The sequence below is a fragment of the Hyla sarda genome, unplaced genomic scaffold, assembly GCF_029499605.1.
Source record: "Hyla sarda isolate aHylSar1 unplaced genomic scaffold, aHylSar1.hap1 scaffold_290, whole genome shotgun sequence".
Taxonomy (NCBI): domain Eukaryota; kingdom Metazoa; phylum Chordata; class Amphibia; order Anura; family Hylidae; genus Hyla; species Hyla sarda.
Genome location: NW_026609608.1, coordinates 174788 through 180936, shown reverse-complemented (window position 1 = coordinate 180936; position 6149 = coordinate 174788).

Here is a 6149-nt window from a genome sequence, read left to right as displayed (position 1 = left end):
AGGGAGCATTGTGTTAAACCCTCCTTCTGTCGCTCCTGCTTCTCCCGCTTTTAGTCAGCCATTCCGCCAACAATCCATCAGCGAAGCCATATCCAAGAGACAACAGTATGCGCCCACTCATCCAACGGCGCAGAAGTTGAATGTGCTCCTGTCCAAGTTGCTGGTGTTGCAGTCCCTCCCTTTTCAAGTGGTGGACTCTGCACCTTTCAGAGAATTGATGGCTTGTGCCGAGCCGAGGTGGAGAGTCTCAAGCCGTCATTTCTTTGCGAAGAAGGCAGTACCAGCCCTGCATAAGTTTGTACAAGAGAAGGTGAGCCAGTCCTTGAGCCTATCGGTGTGTTCCAAATTCCACGGCAACGCCGACGTGTGGAGCTGTAACTACGGGCAGGGACAATACTTGTCTTTTACGGCCCACTGGGTAAATGTGGTTCCTGCACAGCCACAACAGCAACTTGGACAGGTCACACCGCTTCCTCCTCCACACTCTCGCTCCCAGGCAGTTGGTCCTGTTACAGTGTGCGTCGCCGCCTCCTCATCCTCCACCGGGTCCTCGGCCTTCACTGCACGTCCAAATCTCAGTGGCCCTTCATCGTACCATGTGTGTAGGGCACGGCGGTGTCAAGCTGTTCTTCACATGGTTTGCCTTGGCGAACGGAGTCATACAGGGGAGGAACTGCTAAAGTTAATTCATAAAGAAATCCGAGTATGGCTTACTCCACGAAATCTGGAAATGGGAAACATGGTGACCGACAACGGGAAGAACATCGTGTCCGCCCTGCGACAAGGAAGTGTGAAACATGCGCCCTGCATGGCACAAGTGTTGAATCTGGTTGTCAAGCACTTCCTCAAGTCTTCACTCCATTTGCAAAACATCCTGAAAATGGCAAGGAAACTGCATGCACTTCAGCCACTCGTACACCGCCAAGCACACCTTCCTTGAGCAGCAGCGTCAGAACGGTATCCCACAACATAGTCTTATTTGTGACGTTGCCACCCTCCATATGTTGGACAGACTAAATGAACAAAGAAACACAACAAATGATTGAAACCATGGCTGGTCACGGCAATGGAGACGTTGCGCCTAGATCTCAAGGCTACATGAGCCCTGTGGGGGCTGAACTGGAGGAGGAGGATGATGAGGGGCAGAGCGGAGCACAGTTTTGGTTGGATGAGATGGCCGGTGTTTCTAGTCTTCAGACAGGAGAGGAGGAGCAGGAGCAGCAAGAGGAGCTGGAGGGTTATGAGGAAGTTGAGACAGAGGACCCGGACACACCGTGGCAGTATGCAGTGAGGATGGAGGCAGGTATTCCCTCCGAGTCACTGGCGCAAATAGCACGATGCATGCTCAGTTGCTTGCGTAGTGACCCCCGAATTGTGAAAATTCATCAGCGGGATGACTTCTGGATCTCCACCTTATTAGACCCTCGCTACCGTCCCTTTTTTACCTGACCTGGACCCTGACCTTAGCCTTGAGGCTTCAGGAGGATATATGGAGGTGAAGGGCTTGGGCGTGCGGAGGCCCCGGGAGCCTGTCAGCGATTACAGCTCCAGGATTGCCTATTATACACAGGCCTACAAGCAAAAAGGCAAAGAACTGTTCAGGCTGCGTGAGGAGCTGAGATGCGCCCGAGTGCGGGCAAACACCTCGTCCGGGAGCAAGCGGGCAGAGGCTAATAAGGACATTACAAAGCTTAAGTCCGAAATAAACATCTTGGAGAAAAAAAGGATGGACATTCAGACACACAGCGGCCCCTTCCTGGAGAAGCTGCTGAACCAGGAGAGGTTTGAGGGGCAGAAGGGGCCAAGCCAGAGTGACCCCCCTGCTGAGGAGGATGGTGACCCCATTAACATCCAGGATCCATCGCAGGGGTCTCAGAGCGGCATCTGTCCTGGACAAGGACCACCGGCTTCAACAGCAGGATCCAGGAGGAGCTCGGAGGAGGAGATCAGTGACCCCGGGGGGAGACTCATGGCCGTCATCAGGCAGATGGAGTCTCCAGTACACATGGAGCGCTTCACATTCGGAGAAGATCCTGTACCGGATGAGGGGGAGAGGAGGAGGAGAAGGAATGATCAGAAGGGGGGTGAGTCGGTATCATTTTCTTATGTCCCCCTTTCCCCAGCTCCACCTAGTCAGGGCCCTGCGGTGGGTTCTGTGCAGGGGAAGAACAGTGGGCAGAGTATGGAGGTCCCTACGGGAAAGTCATGTGACACTGTTTCAGCTTGTAGTAGCGGTAAGAGTGTCGGGAGACTTCGGCTGTGAAGCCGGACATGTCTGGTGAGGTCAGCAGCCCAGCGGGAGGCTGCTTTTCTTCGGCACCGGGACACGGCAAGGCGGGCAGTGGTAAAGCTTTGGTCCCGGTGCCGGAGATGAGGAGCGAGGGCGGAGATAAGCGGCGCCACCAGTCGCTTGGTGGTAAAGTAGGCTCCGCGGTGGAGTCTGCGGCTGGAGTGGTTTCTGCTGTTATGGTGTCACCTGCAGAGGCTTCTAGTGGGGGAACCTCATCTGCCGTTGGGGCAGGTGGCACCTCGGCAGGGATAATAAAACCGGCCAAGGCTGGACTGGCAATGGCGGCTGCTAAAGCAGTGGAGAACATTAAAGGGACAGTGCTCAAACCCATGGGGACTGGAGGGTCTATGGACAAAATAGGAACTGTTCCTGCAGCTAGACGGCCTCCTGTCCCAAAGGACTTTCCTGTGGAGGTCACGTGTACATAATGTAAATACTGTAAATAATGTACATATGGGGGGGTCTGTCTGTGGGGTCTGGTCTAGGACTGAATGGAGGTGTGAATGGGGTAGAGGGAGTGAGGGAGGATGGGAATGATGATGACAGGATGGATGGAGGGGATGTGACTGTGAGAGTGGGGGATAGTATGGTTTCTGTAGAGAGTGATGTTGTTCCACCTGAACCCAAGTAGGCCTCATGGGAATCCTGCACCTTCTGGTCCTGGGCATAGTGACCTTCAGAGAAGCTTTCTGGAGGCCTTGCGGAGGGGGGATAAATCTATCACTGTAGAGGGTAGAGAGGTTGAACTGTCCTTTTGGATAGAGAGGCATGGCCTTGGGGCCTTCCGAGAGCAAAGGAGAGGAGAGGAGTCATGGTCACTCCCCACAGCCGGGTCTGGGGTCACCAGGAGGAATGTGGTCCGTCTTAGGTGGAGGGGCAGTGATACCTGTCCAAACAGGACAAAAGTTGTTGAGCTCCTCCTCAAGATGGATTTCAGGGCGGATGACATCTTTGCCCTGATACATCCTCATGGTACCCCATTTTTCGATGTCAGCTTCGTCCGGGCTGAAGGGCTCGAGCTCTTTTGGTCTCGGTACGAGCTGGCAAAGATGGCACCCGAGTGGCGAGACTTTGCTGTTCAGGCAATTTCTCGCCAGAATAACATCAAGAAAGTGACGGTATTAACGTGTAACAAATCTCTTTCTTGCATAGACATCATGACCTGGATCGGGCGTTATGGAGAGGTGGTCAGCATTTGCCAGAAGAACAGGGATGAATTCGGTATCTGGTCGGGGGCCTGGACCTTCATGGTCAAGTTGAAGGTTTCGGGTAATTCTGTCACCCACATTCCCTCCTCCACTTTTCTGGGGAGGGACAGGATCCTGGTTTTCTACCAGGGACAGCCGAAGGTCTGCCATAGGTGCGGTGAGCCGACACACTTCAGCGCACAATGTGGGGTCCAGAAGTGCGCGTTGTGTGGAGGGTTAGGACATCTCGCCGCAACCTGTGGGGACATTCGTTGTCACCTGTGTGGTGACCTTGGTCACCCCTTCAGCCGCTGTCCGGTCTCTTTTGCCAATGCGGTGGAATATCCAGCTGGGGTTAGCAGAGATGCTGACTCCACTGGGGAGGGTACCGGCAGAGGCAGGGAGACTACTGGTCCAAGGAAGAAAAGAATGACACCTTCTAGGCTGAGGCGTTTGGAGGCACACCAAAGGGAAAGGGAAGGGACTCCTCAGGTGGCAGCTGAGGGGGCTTTACCTGACCCTGAGATGGTGGATTCTGCTGAGGATCTGAGCGATGGTGGGCTGGAGGAGGAGGCCAGGAGACTGGATAGAGGAGGAGGAGGATAAGAGGGCCATTACTGCTACCTCCTCTCCAGGAGAGAGTATGGTTGAGGAGAGCAAAGAGTGGTTAAAGAATAAGAGAAAATCTGGTGCCAGAAAAAAGAGGAGGAAGGAGAAGGAATCCCCTTCTTTGGAGTGGGATCATTCAGTCTCCCTCACCCTTGTCCAGGTACCAGCAGAAGGATCTACCGCCTCCCCTCTGGTAGATAGCCCTAACCGGCACCAAGTCCTCAGGGATAACATCTCTTCCTCTGATGAGGGGGCCGGGGACGAGGTGCCGGTGTCTGAAGTGAGACCTTCTGAGAGTGTCAAGTCCTCCTCTCTGGTAACGGGGAGGGGGGATGTTCCAGGACCAGGTGGGGTGCAGGAGGTGACCTCTGGAAAAGAGGGAAACTCTGTAAATATGGATATGTCTGTGTGCTTAAAAAGGGGTAAAGTGGGTAATTCTGATGATGACACTCATGGAAAGGGAGGGGGAGGGAAGAAGAGGGCTGTCTAGCTTGATCAAACATGATGGCGGCACCCTCCCCGTTGACGCTGGTGGGTATTAATGTCGCCAGCATAAAGTCAGATGCGGCAAGATTTGCGGCCTTTGATTTTCTCGGCCAAATTGAGGCCGACATTTTATTTTTGCAGGAGACCAGGTTGACAGATCTAACCGCTATCCATAAGGCGAAGCCGGAGTGGCGCCATGGGCCCTCTCACTGGTCTCTTGCGGCCCAGCCGTATAGCAGGGTGGCACTTCTTTTTAACCCCTTTAGGACTCAAGGTTTTTCCATTTTAGCACTTTCGTTTTTTCTTCCTTACCTTTTAAAAATCATAACCCTTTCAATTTTCCACCTAAAAATCCATATTATGGCTTATTTTTTGCGTCGCCAATTCTACTTTGCAGTGACATTAGTCATTTTACCCAAAAATGCACGGCGAAACGGAAAAAAATTGTGTGACAAAATCGAAGAAAAAACGCCATTTTGTAACTTTTGGGGGCTTCCGTCTCTACGCAGTGCATATTTCGGTAAAAATGACACCTTATCTTTATTCTGTAGGTCCATACGGTTAAAATGATACCCTACTTATATAGGTGATTTTGTCGCACTTCTGGAAAAAATCATAACTACATGCAGGAAAATTTATACGTTTAAAAATGTCATCTTCTGACCCCTATAACTTTTTTATTTTTCCACGTACAGGGCAATATGAGGACTCATTTTTTTATTTTTGTTTTGATCGGACTTTTTGATCACTTTTTAATCATTTTTTAATGGTATAAAAAGTGATCAAAAATGCGCTCTTTTGGACTTTGGAATTTTTTTGCGTGTACGCCATTGACCCTGCGGTTTAATTAATTATATATTTTTATAGTTCGGACATTTACGCACGCAGCGATACCACATATGTTTATTTATTTATTTTTTTACACTGTTTTATTTTTTTTATGGGAAAAGGGGGGTGATTCAAACTTTTAATAGGGAAGGGGTTAAATGACCTTTATTAACACTTTTTTTTTACAGTGTTATAGGTCCCATAGGGACCTATAACACTGCACACACTGATCTTCTACACAGATCACAGGCGTGTATTAACACGCCTGTGATCAGTGTTATCGGCGCTTGACTGCTCCTGCCTGGATCTCAGGCACGGAGCAGTCATTCGCCGATCGGACACCGAGGAGGCAGGTAAGGGCCCTCCCGGTGTCCTGCAAGCTGTTCGGGACGCCGCGATTTCACCGCGATCGGCGATGTGTGGTATTAGCCGTGGGGCCCGGCCGTTGATGAGCGCCGGGACCGACGCGATATGATGCAGGATCGCGGCGCAATCCCGCTTCATATCGCGGGAGCCGGCGCAGGACGTAAATATACGTCCTGCGTCGTTAAGGGGTTAAAACCGCTCAGGTAGAATGCAGACGTGTTATCGAGCTAGAAATGGGGAGATGTCTGGTATTAGACGTCCTCATGAAGGGACAAGAGCTCCGGCTTATAAACATCTACGGTCCACAGGCTAGGTGGGACCGGAAAAGTATCTTCATGAGGATTAAGCCCCTACTTTTTACTAGCTGGCAGGTCATCTTTGGA